Source organism: Podarcis tiliguerta (genome assembly GCF_965153285.1).
Source record: "Podarcis tiliguerta genome assembly, chromosome: 5".
Lineage (NCBI taxonomy): Eukaryota > Metazoa > Chordata > Lepidosauria > Squamata > Lacertidae > Podarcis > Podarcis tiliguerta.
In genome coordinates, this window is record NC_139538.1 from 39,633,451 (window position 1) to 39,649,419 (window position 15,969).

General features: G+C 41.3%; 1 protein-coding gene and 2 long non-coding RNA genes across 4 annotated transcripts in view; all 3 read right to left on the reverse strand.

Moving 5' to 3' along the window:
- Positions 1-15,969, reverse strand: part of HS6ST1 (heparan sulfate 6-O-sulfotransferase 1) — a 187,074-nt gene that overhangs the window by 69,106 nt on the left and 101,999 nt on the right. The gene's annotated exons all lie outside the window — the stretch shown is intronic.
- Positions 1-15,969, reverse strand: part of LOC310678930 — a 58,170-nt gene that overhangs the window by 8,050 nt on the left and 34,151 nt on the right. The gene's annotated exons all lie outside the window — the stretch shown is intronic.
- On the reverse strand, positions 1,322-2,026 carry LOC310678932. The gene is made up of 3 exons (XR_014512056.1): positions 1,835-2,026; positions 1,732-1,777; positions 1,322-1,387 (listed from the first exon to the last, which is right to left on the reverse strand). It is a non-coding gene; the product is annotated as an uncharacterized lncRNA (long non-coding RNA).

The window sequence follows — 15,969 nt, forward strand, 5'->3', positions numbered from 1 at the left end:
AAAAAAGGGGGGGGGGGGAATAATACTAATAAATTTCTGCCTAACAGAGCGCACTGCCACTGACAGCCACCCACTGGGGATGTGGGCCTGCCTCGGACACCCTGCTGGCTCCAAGAGAGGCCCAAGGCTTTAAACTGCTTTCACGCCACATTAACACCCTGCCTGGCAGAGGTAGAGTAGAAGAATCCAGTGCTGCCTGTCTGATCCCCAAAGCTACCAGGAATAGGAACAGGCTGTTCGCATCTCTTACCCATCCTCCTCTCTTTGTGGAAGTGGCAATGAACAATAGGTTTCACTCAATGCAAATGTGGAAGGGAGCTGGGAGAGAGAATCACCTTAAACTCCCCTTTTGTGATCTCAAGCAGATAATAGTGAAAGCCAAGGCCCATCTGTGGATGCTGAGCAGACTTTGTCCCAGTTCTGCAGGCTCATCTATCTATAAGCCTACTTTAGAATCCCCAAGTTTTAATGCATCTTTAAGGAGTGTCGTTGCATTACTTCTCTCTTACTTTACCTTCCCCTTTTTGCACTTCCCAGCTGCTTACACCAAAAGCCATTTTTAATTTTAAATGTAAAACATTATTTAGATCTTGCTTCAATGAACATTTTTTACGGTATTCTAATACTCTAAAAGTCTCATGCATGAGACCACAGACAGAAGCCAACAGCTAGCTCTCGGTTGTAAATATGTGTGCCAGATCCCTCTTTTCATCATATTGGGCTCTCCTCTGTTTACTACACCTCCAAAGTACAATATGGAGCCAATGCAGACTGTATTTTTCCCAGCCTATCTTTATGTGGGGACACAATACAAAATTCTGTTATACTGGATACTTCTGTGACTGTGATAAATGCAGTGCTTTTTTTTCTGGCGGGACGCATACCCCTAAACATTTTGTGAATCTAGGTTTGGCCTCATTGAAGGGCAGTATTTCAATATGAATAGAAAAATGAGAGTACCCCTAAACATTCTTTTAGAAAAATAAGCACTGGACAAATGCATACCAACAGATTTAAACATATTTAAAAAGAGATTTGTCATTTTCTGTTCAACTTCTTTTTGCCGAAAATTAGGATTAAAGGAGAGAAGAGAGCTTGCAAATGCTGTTAACTTTTTCATGTGAGCTTCTGTGTTTACTCATCTCTATAGCTCTGTTATTTCTCCTTGTTAAAGCTGATGTTTCTTTTCAAACCAGACCCTCAGTGTCTGCCTACCCCTGCTTTACTCAAATCTCTGCTGTTTAGAACCATTATTTTCCTCTCAGTGTTTCTCTGCTGCTGCTCTATATAGACTGTGGCCATGGTTCAAAACAGCACCCGGCTCCTCCCTCTTCAATTCCTCAGCTGCCTCTTGTGAAAGAGATAAAGGATGCTGATCCCTCAAAGACTCCATAGTATCTGGGTGGCACTGTGGCTTAAACCACAGAGCCTAGGACTTGCCGATCAGAAGGTTAGCGGTTTGAATCCCCGCGACGGGGTGAGCTCCCATTGTTCGGTCCCTGCTCCTGCCAACCTAGCAGTTCGAAAGCACCTCAAAGTGCAAGTAGATAAATAGGTAAACGGCGTTTCCGTGCGCTGCTCTGGTTTGCCAGAAGCGGCTTAGTCATGCTGGCCACATGACCCGGAAGCTGTCTGCGGACAAACGCCGGCTCCCTTGGCCAATAAAGTGAGATGAGCGCCGCAACCCCAGAGTCAGTCACGACTGGACCTAATGGTCAGGGGTCCCTTTACCTTTACTTTATCTTCACACAATGTACTTCACTCTTGGTACTATGTACTATCCTCGACATTAAGTTCTACATTAATTTAGAACAGTTATTTTATAATCAAACACCCACATGGCAGCCATGTTATGGCTGGTGCCTCCAGTATTCATTCAAGATTCAATTGTGCCCACTAGTCTAAAAAAGCTGGTGTGGTTCATCAGTTGGTGAACACTGATCTAAGGAGTTAATGTGGGGGAAATGTCAGGGGGGCTGGTGCACAGTCCCATTTGTGTGCGCGTGCACAGCACGCACATGCAGAGTTTCTGATCTGCTTTCACTTTTTTCCTATTCAACACTTTGGTCTCTAGGGCCATGTTTATAATTACTCAATAGAAACATAATGCCAAACCATGCATAGACAGGCTACAGTTTGCACTTCAAATCATGGTTTCAGATTCTGGTTTGACAGCAAATCACGGTTTGTCAACTTGAACATAATACCAACCAGTTGCCTGGGTGTGATGTCTGCATTGAGACTCTGTAATAAATTATCTTCCACAGCTAATGCAATCAAGTTTCAAATGCAAAGCCCTCAATTTTCAGTCTTTTACATTTTAAACCAGGAAATAAAAGCCTTGGTTGAAATGCAATGTGGTATTATTGGAAGTTCAGTTTTCTCAGAAAAAACAACAACCCAATAGAATTCTAAATAATACAGTCCATCTGGAGACTTGAGTACAATCTTAAAACTGTCTATCAAATTATGAAAATGCACAAATATAATGACAGAACTCTTTGTCTCATTCAAACCCAAATTGGCTATTGAGTTTTTACTGAATTTCAAAAAGCCACTAGTTAACTGCTAGTCCATTACATATTAAAACCAAGTTTTGCAATGGTTTACATGAGCCAGATTACATTTTGCCAAGCAAGAGAGATATGATTGTGTCTTGTTAGCTGACAATGAATGGGCCCAACTGTAGCAGTCTTATAAGCAGGACAAAGTGGCCCATTAGCATGTAATAAACCTAGGTAATATTAAGGAAGAAGCTGTGTAAACGTACCTCAATCTTTCAAATAAAACAGTATTTTTAAATGGAGAAGCAAATTTAAAATTGAAAGTTTCATTTAGATTCATTCCATTTAAGGATCTTAAATCCCAATTTAACTTTCTCTTCTGTAATAAAAGCAAGATACAATTATTGTTATTCTAAACTTCTCTCATTTGTACCCCCTCCAGTAACTTATAGTAACATATAGTTAAGCCACCACTAAATCTTTGATTGAGCCCAGATATAAGGAACTTGATATAAAGAACAATATTTATATTATATATATATTAGTTACAATGGTACCTCGGGTTAAGAACTTAATTCGTTCCAGAGGTCCGTTCTTAACCTGAAACTGTTCTTATCCTGAAGCACCACTTTAGCTAATGGGGCCTCCCGCTGCCGCCGCACGATTTCTGTTCTCATCCTAAAGCAAAGTTCTTAACCCGAGGTACTATTTCTGGGTTAGCGGAGTCTGTAACCTGAAGCGTCTGTAACCCAAGGTACCACTGTACTTATTTGTTTGGGGCATTTGTGCCCCACTCTTCAACCACAAAGGCTCCCAGAGCAGTTTACATGCAATCAAAACAAGACAGTCCCTATCTGCTGGGTTAAAATGTAAAATAGCACTCAAGGGGGGAAAAGACAGGTGCAGAAAAGAGTGTAGAAATGTTGTAGATCTCAGCTAATCTCATTCTACAGTCGCCAACATGGTACTTTCCAGATGTTGTTGGACTTCAACTCCCACCAGCCTTAGCCATCTTGAGGGCACCATAACCTTGCAAGCTATTGAGTCTGCTCTTGAAAACTTTTCTGACTTACTTTCAAGGTGAGCAAGTTCCTTCAGAGAAGGGGTGGGGAATCCATGCTGCAGGGCTATAGCTCTCAACATTCTTGTACATTGGCCATGCTGGATGAGGCTGGTGAGAACTGAGAGTCCAATAACATCTGGAGGGCATCTGTCTGCAGCATCCTAGACAGTGCAGATCTAACTGAGCTGTATCCTGGTAGCCAAACTCTAATGTACATCACCCCAAGACAAGAGACTAAGAATGGCTGAAGCTGCTGCTGCTAACTGGCAGGAGAGGGGCAAGGCATTGGCAATGCCAGTGCTACAGTTCCACTGGTGTACCAACCATCTTGCTGCCTTCTTACCCTGACCAGTAAGTGGCAGTGATGCCCCTGCCAGGATGTTATTGCTTCAGCTCTGTCTGACAGACAGAAGGGATCTGGTACTGTAAGAACTAGTGAGCAATTTTTAGGGCCATAGCTCAGTGGTAGATTGTCTGCTTCATATGCAAATGTTCCAGTTTCAATCATGGCATCTCTTGGTAGGGCAGGGAATGTATCCTGTCTGAAACTCTGGGTAGTCAGGACTAACGAGTGTAGACGGTACTGACCAAATGGATCAATTCAGTATAAAGTTCCGTCCTATGCTTTCCCATATTGTTGTATCTTTCAGTCTGATTGTTTTACTGCCCTCCTTTTTCTGTTCAGCATGTTTAGCCATTTAGCATAAAGATTAAGAGAACTAGGGCTGATCTGATTCCCTTTTCACCTTGAAAGCAGGAATTTTCAGGGTTGAGGGGGATTTGCCCAACCCCCCTTTAATCCTACAGTTTTGTGGCAGTTCTTAACTCCCCCCCCCCTGCAATGCTGCTCTTTCTGTAGCATTTGTGTGTGCATTTTCGTTCATCCACAAACAATTCTAGCTCATTGCGGATGTGATCCTACATTTTTGCTCTGCATCCAATCAGATTTCTGACTTCACTAAGGGCAAATGAAGCCCATTTAAAACTACAGCAACACTTTCCAAACTAGTCACACGGACAAGCCTAGTCAATCAGGGGTTATTCAAATAATTAATTAAAACCCCATGTAAGAGATTTGAACTTTGTCTCCGCAAATAAGCAAGCACATGCTCTAACTTTCTCATCTAGCTCTCATGTTCGTGAAATGTGGTGGGTTAAGAGCATATCTTTGCCTGAATGAAGAGAGAACTTGTATAAATAAAACATGTTGCCAAACCTAACAATTATGCCCAGACTTTGAGCCTGATAGGAAAATGGATTGTTAAGATAGAATACTTTTATTTCAATGTTTTAATTAACAATGAGAGAAACGGCACTGAATATTTTGCCAGGTGTTTTGAAAGGATATGAGAAGTTAGCGTGGCAGCAATGCTAACTTCAGCATGAGAAAAGTACTGTAGTTTAAATGTGCATAATTACCATCCGTTCCGCCACTGGGCACATACAATGAATGTGAAGGAGTGAGTGACAGCTGCCTGGGATTAAGAGAGCGAGAGAAAAGAAAAGCCAACTGATCCCAGGTCCCTCCCCTTCGATAACCAGCAGCCACTAAATATATGAAGAGGAATGCATTTTGCAAGGCTCAGACCATCTTCACAGTGAATTTAATACCTGACAATCAAAAAGAGAAAACACAAGAATGACAGGCTGAAGTATGCCCACTCCCTCTCCTGAAAAAGGGGGGCAGGAAAAACACACACACCCTCCTCTGGCTCCTCTAACAAGTCAATTCAATAGGGAGATTTTTGGAATTCCTTCCTTTAACCCTACCCTAGGGAGAAGCATCACTTTTAAGGTCTTAGATAAATGCAGGTCAATCAATACCCTTCAAGGTAGAAAATGTATTTAACGAGAATCTCTTTCTCATTAACTCCACCCTCCTGGCAACTGAGCAGGAAGGGTAGGAGGAGAAACCAGAAAATACAATAAGTAAAGAAATGGAAACAGTTTAGAATAGATGATCCATAGAACAAATATGAAGGCCCTAAAGATTGCTTCCTTAGAAATTGTGTTGGAACTATTGCAAAAGGAAATGCAACAGGATAACTCTTGTCCCGTTATTAAAAAATACTCGTCTTATTTATCCCAAACAAGCTAAAAGAGACCAGCTGCATTAAGTAATATAGGATACCAAAGGTTCCAAAAGTAGCATGACAAGGAGACTGGATAGACCATTGCTCGGCCTCAAAATCACTTACATTAATCTTAATGCTGCAATTTTCTTTCATAGAGGATTAAAAGTGGTTTGTGTTTTAGGTTTGTTAAACGGAACACAGAAGCTTTTCAGAGAGCAACTCTGTCCCCACGATCTCCTGGCTAAGAGGCCTAAGGAAGTAGAGGATGTGGAATACTAATGGAAAGCTCTGCTGGTATAGATGCTTTGTTGATTGGGGTGGGGAGTGTGTGTCATGTAGAGAATGTGGGTGTATAGCTATATCACATTCTAAGCCTCTTTGTTTCCACAACATGCCCACAACAAGGGCACAACTATACAACAGGTCCTCACTGCTTCCTGGCATGCTTACCCTAGAATGACAGAGCTCTGCATATGGTGCAACTCAGGGTCTCTGTGTTTTGCAGTCTCCAAGCAAACAACCTGGATTACTTTGAAGTCTCCCAACGTGGTTCCAATAGTAGAAAAGCTTATTTAAGGAGTGCCCAAAGTTTCAAGTTGCCTTAAGGTCCCTGACTAATCCAAAGAAAACATCAAATATGGATACATAGCAAGGGGGGTGGGACAGAGCAGTTAAGGGTGGGAGATAACTGGGGATAAATGGGGTGTCCCATGTAGAATAAGCAATGGAGCAAATTGAACCATGTGGTCTCTTGAGAAGAACGAGTTAAATAATTGGGTTGCTATGGGGAGGGAGTTCCTTGAGACAGGAAGTGAATAGATCAAGATGGAGTCTAGAGAAGGGAAGGAGTATTTTAAGAAAAATGGTGGCATGTTGATATGAAAATCCATGTTCCCTGCCACAGCACAATCAGGTAATCTTATGGGGAATTGTGAGGAGCTGTATGTCCATATCCTATTTGGACTTGAATGCTGTCTGCAAAATCAAGGTGTTGTTCTGACAGAGTTATGCAGCAGGTGAAAACGTTCCTAACACTGTGCAGGTCTCATAAGCGATTCCACACCTGTTGCCCTGCTTTCTTTAGAGTCACTTTCCAAGAACCTTACAGAAGGGACTGAGTAAGATGCTTTCAAAATCTATTCCATCCTTTACTGATGCTGCTCAGTAAAATTTTTTTTTATACTTGTGTTGTGTAGAAGATAGGGATTCACTTCAAACTCAAGGCACCTTACAAACAAAAATATACCTTGCACAATAAAAAAACAATTTTAATAATACATAAAGATAAGCTGGAAAATTGTAGTTCATTTGAGACAGCTACTGAAAGGAGGAAACTCATCAAAATGATGCAGCACATTTGCAGATAAGGCAGCCACATCAAGATTAGTCTTGCCATCTGTTATTAGGAGGATCCCTATGAATTTAGGAGGATTCTTGTTCTAATCCAGGCTGATCCACTGATTCATTCCTTTACCTTGTCAGACTACAATAAAACTGGGAACATGTCTCTCCCCCCCCCCCCCCAAATTCGGGATTTGTTATCACAATCAAGATGCCAGGGCTGCTATCTCAAGGTTGCTTATACCAGGTCCTATCTACATGAATAAGGAATTTCATGATGTTTCAGTGACTCTCCTTTTGCTTACTATCGTGGGTTGTTTGCAGGTTGCTCTGCTGGTTCAAAATAACAAGCACAGTGTAATCTGCAGCACCCCCATTAGCTCTGGTCATCAAGCGAGTCTGACCTCAAAGATTGTTCTTATCATACCTTCTTATAATAATTATTACTTTTATTCTTAAAGCAAAACAAATACAGAACTGAGCGCACATTTTCACACTACAGAGACTGAGATGCTAGCCACCACTGACCGTTGATTACAATGATACTGTCTTGACTGGCCTGTAGCATAGCTCAATTAACCATTCTCTCCCTGTAGCCTATTTGTTTTCACAAAATTGGGGGAATGGAGCATTGCTGACCAATTCTGGCTTATTGCTGTTGTGGTTCTTTGTTGGTCTGGGAGAGCTCCTTATAGTTACTTCTTTAGGACTGATTTTAGGACCAGCTATGAGGTCCAAGACCTCAAACTTGCCCCTCTACCCCAACTTTAAAGGTTATAATTCTTCTCAAAGAATTATTTTCTCATGGTCTCTTTCCACCAAGTGGTTTTCCTTTCTAAGTTGCATTAGGTAGAAATATATAATATATATAACATTTATATTATATTTCAAGCAACTGGGGTCTGTTCTCAGTCACACTGAATCAGATGTGAAAGAAGAAGCTAAAGTAGCACACAAAGTAATGTGTCAGTGCTCGGTGTCTGACAAATGGATCAGCAGTTTCTTTAAGAAGCGCCTTTTCTAATTTTATCTCCATAAACTACAAAGCAGCATTTGACTGCGCAAAAGAAGTAAAAAGAAGGTCAAGGATCCTAGGGGAAAAAAATGAAAGGGAAGACTGCATTGCCACAGGCAAGGAATGTTGGGCCCACACACGTCAGGGTGTTTCTTCAACCATATCAATGAACAGATAATCTTTGAAAAAGGCACTCTTGGCAGTACTGCCAAATTCCACCTCAGCTGATTTTTTTTTAAGACTTGCATTTTTAGCTAAACAGGCCTTTTCTTCTCTTTATTTTTAAGTCAACAATTCATTTTAATATTTGCTGCTTGCAATAGCATATGAAGTATGGTTAAAAGCTACCAAAGCAATTTCCCACCACATCATAAATCTCTCTTGGCAGAGAATAGATCTCAGCAGCTTCTGAGTGATATTTATTTCCCTACCCATTTAGCTCTAGAAGGCTTACCAGTGTTCATGGGACTGCAACCTGTGCAACAACAAGGTAAATCACGGGCTGCCACGTTTTCCTTAAATTTTGTAGAGTTTTCTTTTTTACTTATGGAACAAACCTGCTCAAAACACAACTGATCTGAGCCATAAAACATTAAACTTGTTTTGCTAGATGTTTGTTTCAAACACGCTAGTAGTTCTGGTACAAGCCTTCATAATGTAACAGTTGAACTTCAAAGGCTTAACCTCTTTAGGGTTGCGCTCTTACTTTACTGCGAGTTTTATTCTCATACGAATTCAGGTAGCTTGAAACTGATATGTTGTTGTAGCTGGCTTCAGTGTGTTCACTTCCAAACATCATATTGCAGATCAGATCCTTTTCAGATTATTGTTCCTTTCACTGCCAACTGTACTGAGTTGCTTTGTCTTCTGTTTCTAGGTGGGTTATGCAGAAATAAAGAAGTATCTGATCACCAATTGGGTTAGCCATTTGGATTCTTGGCCTGCCAAATTTCAGCACTGTGGGACTATTGTGGAATAAACACAGTTTTGCTGGGGGCAGGCTTAATCTAAATTTGCCATTCATTAGTTTTTGAAGAGGATTAGGAGGAACAAAGAGTTTGTAATCTGTCATGTGAAGAGAGAAGCTTTGGTGTCACTCAACTCAGGATGATTTGTGGAATAAGATTCCATAGCAATAAGGAATAATTCAAGAGAGGCCAGATGTGGATTTCATTTCTCCTTGTCAATATGCTGCCAGGAGCTTCATGACTGCAATGAATGTTTTCTGGACCACAGATGCACAGCCCATGAACTGGGAATCAGATTTTCAGTGGTTTAAATCCTGGCAGAAAAAAGATCGATTTGAATCTTCTTTGCTCCAGTTCCTTTTCTACTGTCTCTGTGGACTTGTGAGTTAAAGGACAGAAATAATACTACTTGTCTCTAACAAAGTAAGAAGAATAAAATTCAAGCTGTCTTTAAATTCTGCCCAACTTCCTTACCAATGGCACTTGGCCTGATAAGCAGTATGGGAGGCCATACTAAATATTACATTGTTCACCAGGCACATCCACAATATTACTTGGAGTCCTGGCATAAAATGCCTTAAAAGTTTTTCCTCACCATAAAAAAACTATTTTGATGCACAAACTGTTAAAAAACTGAGCTCCTGAATCAGGCTGAAGCCCTATAATTGTAAGGCTATGCAGTGAAGAAAATCAATACATTTGGCTGAGAGTTTTGTTGCAAACAAAGGAAAAACAGACATAAGGTTTTCTATTGCGAGTTGAAGAAATATGGTTTCGTATTAGCACTTTTCCTCCTATATTATCTAAAAAAGATGAACTGCTGATTTTTTCCCCATAAGCAAAATTCAAGTCTACTTCATCACATTCACAAGAACAGTCATGGCTGTAGGTTATATATATATATATACATACATTCATTTTTCCCAACCTCCAACTCCCAAGAATCTCAGCCTGCAAGTCCAAAATAGAGCACTAGGATGAGGAGGCCTGACATATATGGTATATGAAAATATTTCAAGATCTTAAACTTTGCATAGACCACCAGTCTGCCAATTACACATGTTAAAACGTATATGCACAGTACTGTATACTGGGGGAGTCAATATGGTGCTCTCCAGAAGTTGCTTATTAGGAAGTAATCCCCAGGTATGTGGGGTAAGGCAGATCCCTGCTGCTGATCTAGGGCAGAGTTGGCTTCAGCAACTTGGTCAGAACTGTTGGTACCAGTCCAAATTCTGGAATGAATTCAGGACCATGGATAGCAATCCTGCAACTGAGGCAAGAGACAAGTTACTACCTTAGCACCAGCTAACAGCTACTGTAGAGTTTTTATAGCCTGTTTTATAGACTGGCTAATACAGCTCTGGGACCACCTCTTTTGTTGTATTTATAAAGTTCTGTTCCATTTGGAATGGTTTTACTTGTTTAATAATTGTATTGGTTTTATCTATTCTTGTAACCATAGATAATATTGTTGTAACCCATTCTGGGATCTTACACCCACAGCTGATATGGATTGCTTCCAGTTCATCCCTTTTCTCTATCAGGCCCCTTCTTTACAGGATCTACAGAAAGGTGAGTGAAATTCGAGAGAGATTTATAGATCCAGCTAGAATTGAGCCAGCTGGCCAGGGAAGTTTGCAAATTCACATGTACAAACTTTAGTCTCAGTTCCCCATGGAAGAAAATCTATCCATATTACCCCACGTTATCATTACAATCAGCTGATGAGACCCTAATGGTGGAAGGATTTGGTTAGTGGCTACTGGAGAGAAGGCCTTTTCTGTGGTGGTGCCCAGATACTATGGAAGCACTTTCCCTCTGAGCTTAGGTGAACACCCACATTAATGACATTTAGGTATCTTTTACACAAGGAGAAGGGGACGACAGAGGACGAGATGGTTGGACAGTGTGCCTGAGGCTACAAACATGAGTCTGACCAGGCTGTGGGAGGCAGTGGAAGACAGGAGTGCCTGGCGTGCTCTGGTCCATGGGGTCACGAAGAGTCGGACACGGCTAAACGACTAAACAACAACTACAGGTATCTTTTAAAAACAGATTCATGCACTCAGGCCTTTGCTGGGACTTGATTTCAGAATATTATAAATTTTAACATTGTCCTAGGTTTTCTTTTAATCCCATATTTTAATGTTTTACTATTGCTATACACTTCCTTGAGACTTGATGTGGGAAGCAGTATAGAAAGATTTAAAAATAAATAAATATAAACAAAAACCATCTATTATGCTTTTACCACATTGTATACAGGCACAATAGCTGGTAGTACAAATATAAACGAAAGTTTTCAAAGAATAATGCAGAAGTGTTGTTCAATTTTAATTCTTACTCAACACTTTTAATGTTATGAGCTTAAAGCTATTTATTTCACCCCTAATATTTAAACTGAAGTATACTTACTTGGAATAAAACCCTAGCAGAATCCACGAAACTTACTACTGAGTAAACCTGTCTAAGATTGGGACAATAGATTGGATTTTTATTTTTTCTCGCCTAAGTGGTTTAGTGCCAGCTGTAATTTTAGCTACACATTGCCGAATTTCCTCTGGGAATTTCAGTGTTTTTCTTTATCTGTGCAGAAAAGGTACTAGGGAAGAATGTGTTTTAGCTGTCTGTATTCTGCAATGAACAAGGGACCATTGGAGGCCTGAGGGGTACGGGCAAGGAATGACAGGATCCTTTTAATTAGGTTGAAAACCAACTTGGTAAGAATAGCCTGTCTGTATTGGTCGCTCTAACTGACTGCTCTGAAGACAGAGTGTGCAGATCTGGTGGGGGGTAATTATTGTCTGTGACAATTTGACTGACAGGCTTGTCCCCTTGAGGAGACTCCAAAAATGCTGCTTTCTGGCAAACCATGAATGGAATAAATTCACTTTCTGAGGACTCCATTAAAGAAAGCACAGTGGAAGTTGGGCAACCTGCTAACGGTGGTGATGGGGTTACAGCTCTCTCAGACATCTAGTCTCTAAAGGTGGCTCAGGTAGATTGGCAGGAGAGGCAAGAGAATGAGTTTAAGAAGCAAGAGTGATTCACTTTGGGAACAGGACAAAACAAAAAACCCTGGAATTGATAAAATTGCTTCCCTGTCCTTCCAATTTAATGTAACTGATAGATTTATTTTTATTTTTGGTTTCTTTATAAAAAACAGAACTCAAAGTCACTTGCTTTGAGTAAAAATGACCTAAAATACAGTAATATGCATAAAAGAACAAATCCAACTCAACCTCACTTTTTTTTTTTTTAAATGCAGTTAAATTCCAAATGCCTGGGTTTAAGCAGGTTCCAAGTCATCTTCATGAAACTGCTTATGCATTACTTTATGCATGATTTTCTGGAAATTAAACTGGACTGAGGCACAATTCATCGCTGAAGACACAGAATATGCATGTCTTGAAATACATGACTTTTGGAATAGCAATTCTCAATTTTTAAAAAAGCAACAACTACCTACTAAGGTAGAGACTTCAGGGGTAGGCAACCTAAGGCCCGTGGGCCGGATGTGGCCCAATTGCCTTCTCAATCTGGCCCGCGGAAGGTCCGGGAATCAGCGTGTTTTTACATGAGCAGAATGTGTCCTTTTATTTAAAATGCATCTCTGGGTTATTTGTGGGGCATAGCAATTCATTCATTCCCCCCCCCCTTAAATATAGTCCTGCCCACCATACAGTCTGAGGGACGGTGGACCGGCCCACGACTGAAAAAGGTTGCTGACCCCTGGTAGAGAGAAGCAGTGAAAGACAGCAGACAGTGACAACAGGAAGACAGGGCAACCATTTGCCCCCCAGCCTCCAGGGAGGGGAGTGCTTAGTCCACCACCCCTTGAGTCTCACTCCAGCATTCCACATCTGAGGGAGACAGTTTCCTATTAGGCAAACAGAACAGGTGACTAGCTTGCTCTGCACAGATCTGAAGTACAGTGCCACATGAGCCCCAGTTGTAGGTTGCTATCGCTTTCATTAACACTGTGGTTAGGTAGAATAAATTCAATATTTGCAGCTAAAATATTCAAATTACCAGCAGTATCAGGCAACTTAGTCTAAAGCAGCATTCAGTATACACAAGGCTGTGTGTTAGCTAAGAGTTGGGGGGTGCGTGTGTGCTGTACTATATGAATGGCACTTTCTTTCCAGAGGTTAAATGACAGCTGCTATCAATGTTGATTTGTTTTGCTTTCTGCTTAGCAAGATTTATACAGTGCTTCATAAAATAAAATAAAAAAGATCCAAGCAGTTTACACAATAGTATACAAATATTTTAAAAATGATAAATACAGAGTTTAAAAACAGCAGACAATACTGTGAAAAGATGCATAACGTCAACAGTTTTAAAAAGAAAATATGCACAATAAAATTACTTGTCTGGCTAGGCTTGCCTAAGCAAAAAGGTTTTGAACAGGCATAGAAAACAATACAATGAAGGTGCCCGCTGAATATTCACTGGCAGGGATTTTCAGAAAATAGGTGCTGCCACATAAAAAAATGATTTCTTACAAGTGTGGGACAAACATTATGTGGCACTTGTAAAAGATACAGGGTCAGAAAATTGTTTTTATGAGTGTCTGAAAACGGTGATCATTACTCAAGATGGTGGCTCCACCTGGCACTGAAGGACAACAGATGGGCTGCAGCGATGCCCCTAAGTCCTTTGCATCAGAGTTTTTTAAAGGCCGATGCCTCCATTGCCTGTGCGCTGCTGAGAAGGGTGGGATGGCTAAATCAGTATGTCACACATCATTAACCAATATGAAAACAGGAGCCAGAGCAGGTGACAAACCTGATTAGCATAGATCTGGAAGTAAGTGCTTGCTTTTAAAAAATGGATAAAATCTGGTGGGGTGGGTGTGTGTGATCCCAGCCTGTGTTTCAAAGCAAATTTAATAGTTTAGTAGGTATACTTAATGGGTCTAAAATTCAAAAGTATTGCACATGCTAGAAGATGAACTCTTATGACCTGAGGAGATGCCTTTTCAAATATTAAAGTCAGGCTAATTGGAGGCATACCGATCTAGGTGAAGCTTTCCGGCTTTTACTTCCCACTGTCAAAATCACCAGGAAGTGCTTTCTTCCCAAAACTGGGCTGCTTGGCTCTTCATCTAGCAAATATCCAGTTCCCTAAGCCACGAAGTACAAACTCTGCCTATAAATGAAATCCAATTATTCTTCCAAATGAAATGCAGGGAAGAGGGTTTTACCATGTGGCCCTATGGAACAGCCCTCCCCCCCACATTCTTTGCCTACTGTCTTCTGTGCAATTTATGCTTTGAATTTGGTTGGTTGGGTGTGCTTTTTTTATATTGCTGGCACCATTAAACAGGGATGCTGTTCTCAATTAAACCATCCCATTGCTTCCCTGAGCTTAATTAGGAGCAGGGCTGTTCAGTCTGGCACAAGCACTGTTTTCTTTTCAGTGAATGGCTCTAACAAGCTGTGGGTGCTGGTGTCTTCCTTTTTCCTCTTCCCCTTCCTTGCAAGCACCCCCTCCATCATCTTCACAAAACCCCTGGCAAAAAAGTTTGCAGAGTGCGTGCTTCCCCAAAGCTGCCAGAAAGTGAAAACAAAGCCGCCCTTTAAAAGGTCCGTGCTTCAATGCAAAGAACTCTTAGAAATTGCGACCTTCACTGTACCACAGCATGGATAATCAAAGTTAAACATTGAGGAAAAGTTTAATAAGCCAGGAATAGAATAGGCTAGCAACACTGTAGGTCAGAACTACCTTGAATATTAGCAAAGGAAAGCGTAGGGGGCTCTTGTTTGTGTACATATATAGAGATACAGACAAGTCATTAAATCTACTGATAAAGGGTGTGTGCGTGGAGGATATCTCTCTGTTTCCACATTTCCAAATAAGAGTTTTGGAATTCAGATTCCAAGGCAAAGGTCCTTGACGACTTTACAGTACTCAAGTATTTGTGTGTGTGTGTGTGTGTGTGTGTGTGTGTGTGTGGAGTGTTGCTGTGTGAACTGGATGCAAATGTAAAGAGGAGGCTGGAAAACTGAATTTGCAAATAAACAAAATTGAACTGCTTGTTGCCATTTAAAACCCTACCCACATGCTCCCCTGGTTCCCTCAGCTGCTGCGAGTGACAGCTTATTTCACCTCCCACTCTCCTTAATCAGTTGGCAAGAGGCACAGATCATGCACAATTGGGCCATTTTGCCTGACAGCCTGTCAGACTGCTGCCTTAGGATTCTTTCTCCTTTTTACAGATCTTTCCTGCTGGCAGGTCTAGGATACCCTGCCACATGGCCTCCAGCTCTCCCTTTGCTCTAGTTCTTGTTTTGCAGCGGAATCTCCCAGGACACCCAGACCAGGCCCTGTTGTGCAAAGTCTTCCTCGCTCTTGCATCCAGGCTGGCTAATGTGCACTTGCCTTCTGCCGCCTCCACCCCTGCTCCTGTCTCATCAGTTATTAATTGCCTTTTCTCCAGGAGCATCTTCCCTTGGTTTGCTCCGCCTTTAGCAATACGCATTCCCACAGGCCGCACTTCCTGGCTTCAGACCTCTCTCTGCCAGGGGGCAATAAGCCCTCCCTAACATGGCAACAGTTGTTAAGCATGGAGCGGCTTCTAGGTCTATTTCTAAGGTGATAACAACTGAAACCTAAAAACAAGACACAGCCACTTGGAAGATGCTGGACTCAAGCTTGTGTCACACATGTGGTACCCACAGAATTAAATGAGGGCAGGGGTGGTTATTACCTGATTTAAAGGCTCTCCAATGATAGACATCCTCAAAAGTAATCAGATGACTTATCACAGTGAAGGGCACACAGGCAAGAATTTTTAATACAAAAAGATAACTTGTTAGCAGCTTTTAACCACATGGGCATATTTACAGCCCTTTTCACTGGGTGTTGCTAAAAGGCAGAATACCAATTATCCCAGATCAGGGGTGCCAACTGTAGGGTTACCGCTCTGGGTGACCGAGCACCAACAGAAATTTTGTTGCAGCATCCCTGGTGCAACTTCTAGTGCCTTAGGAAG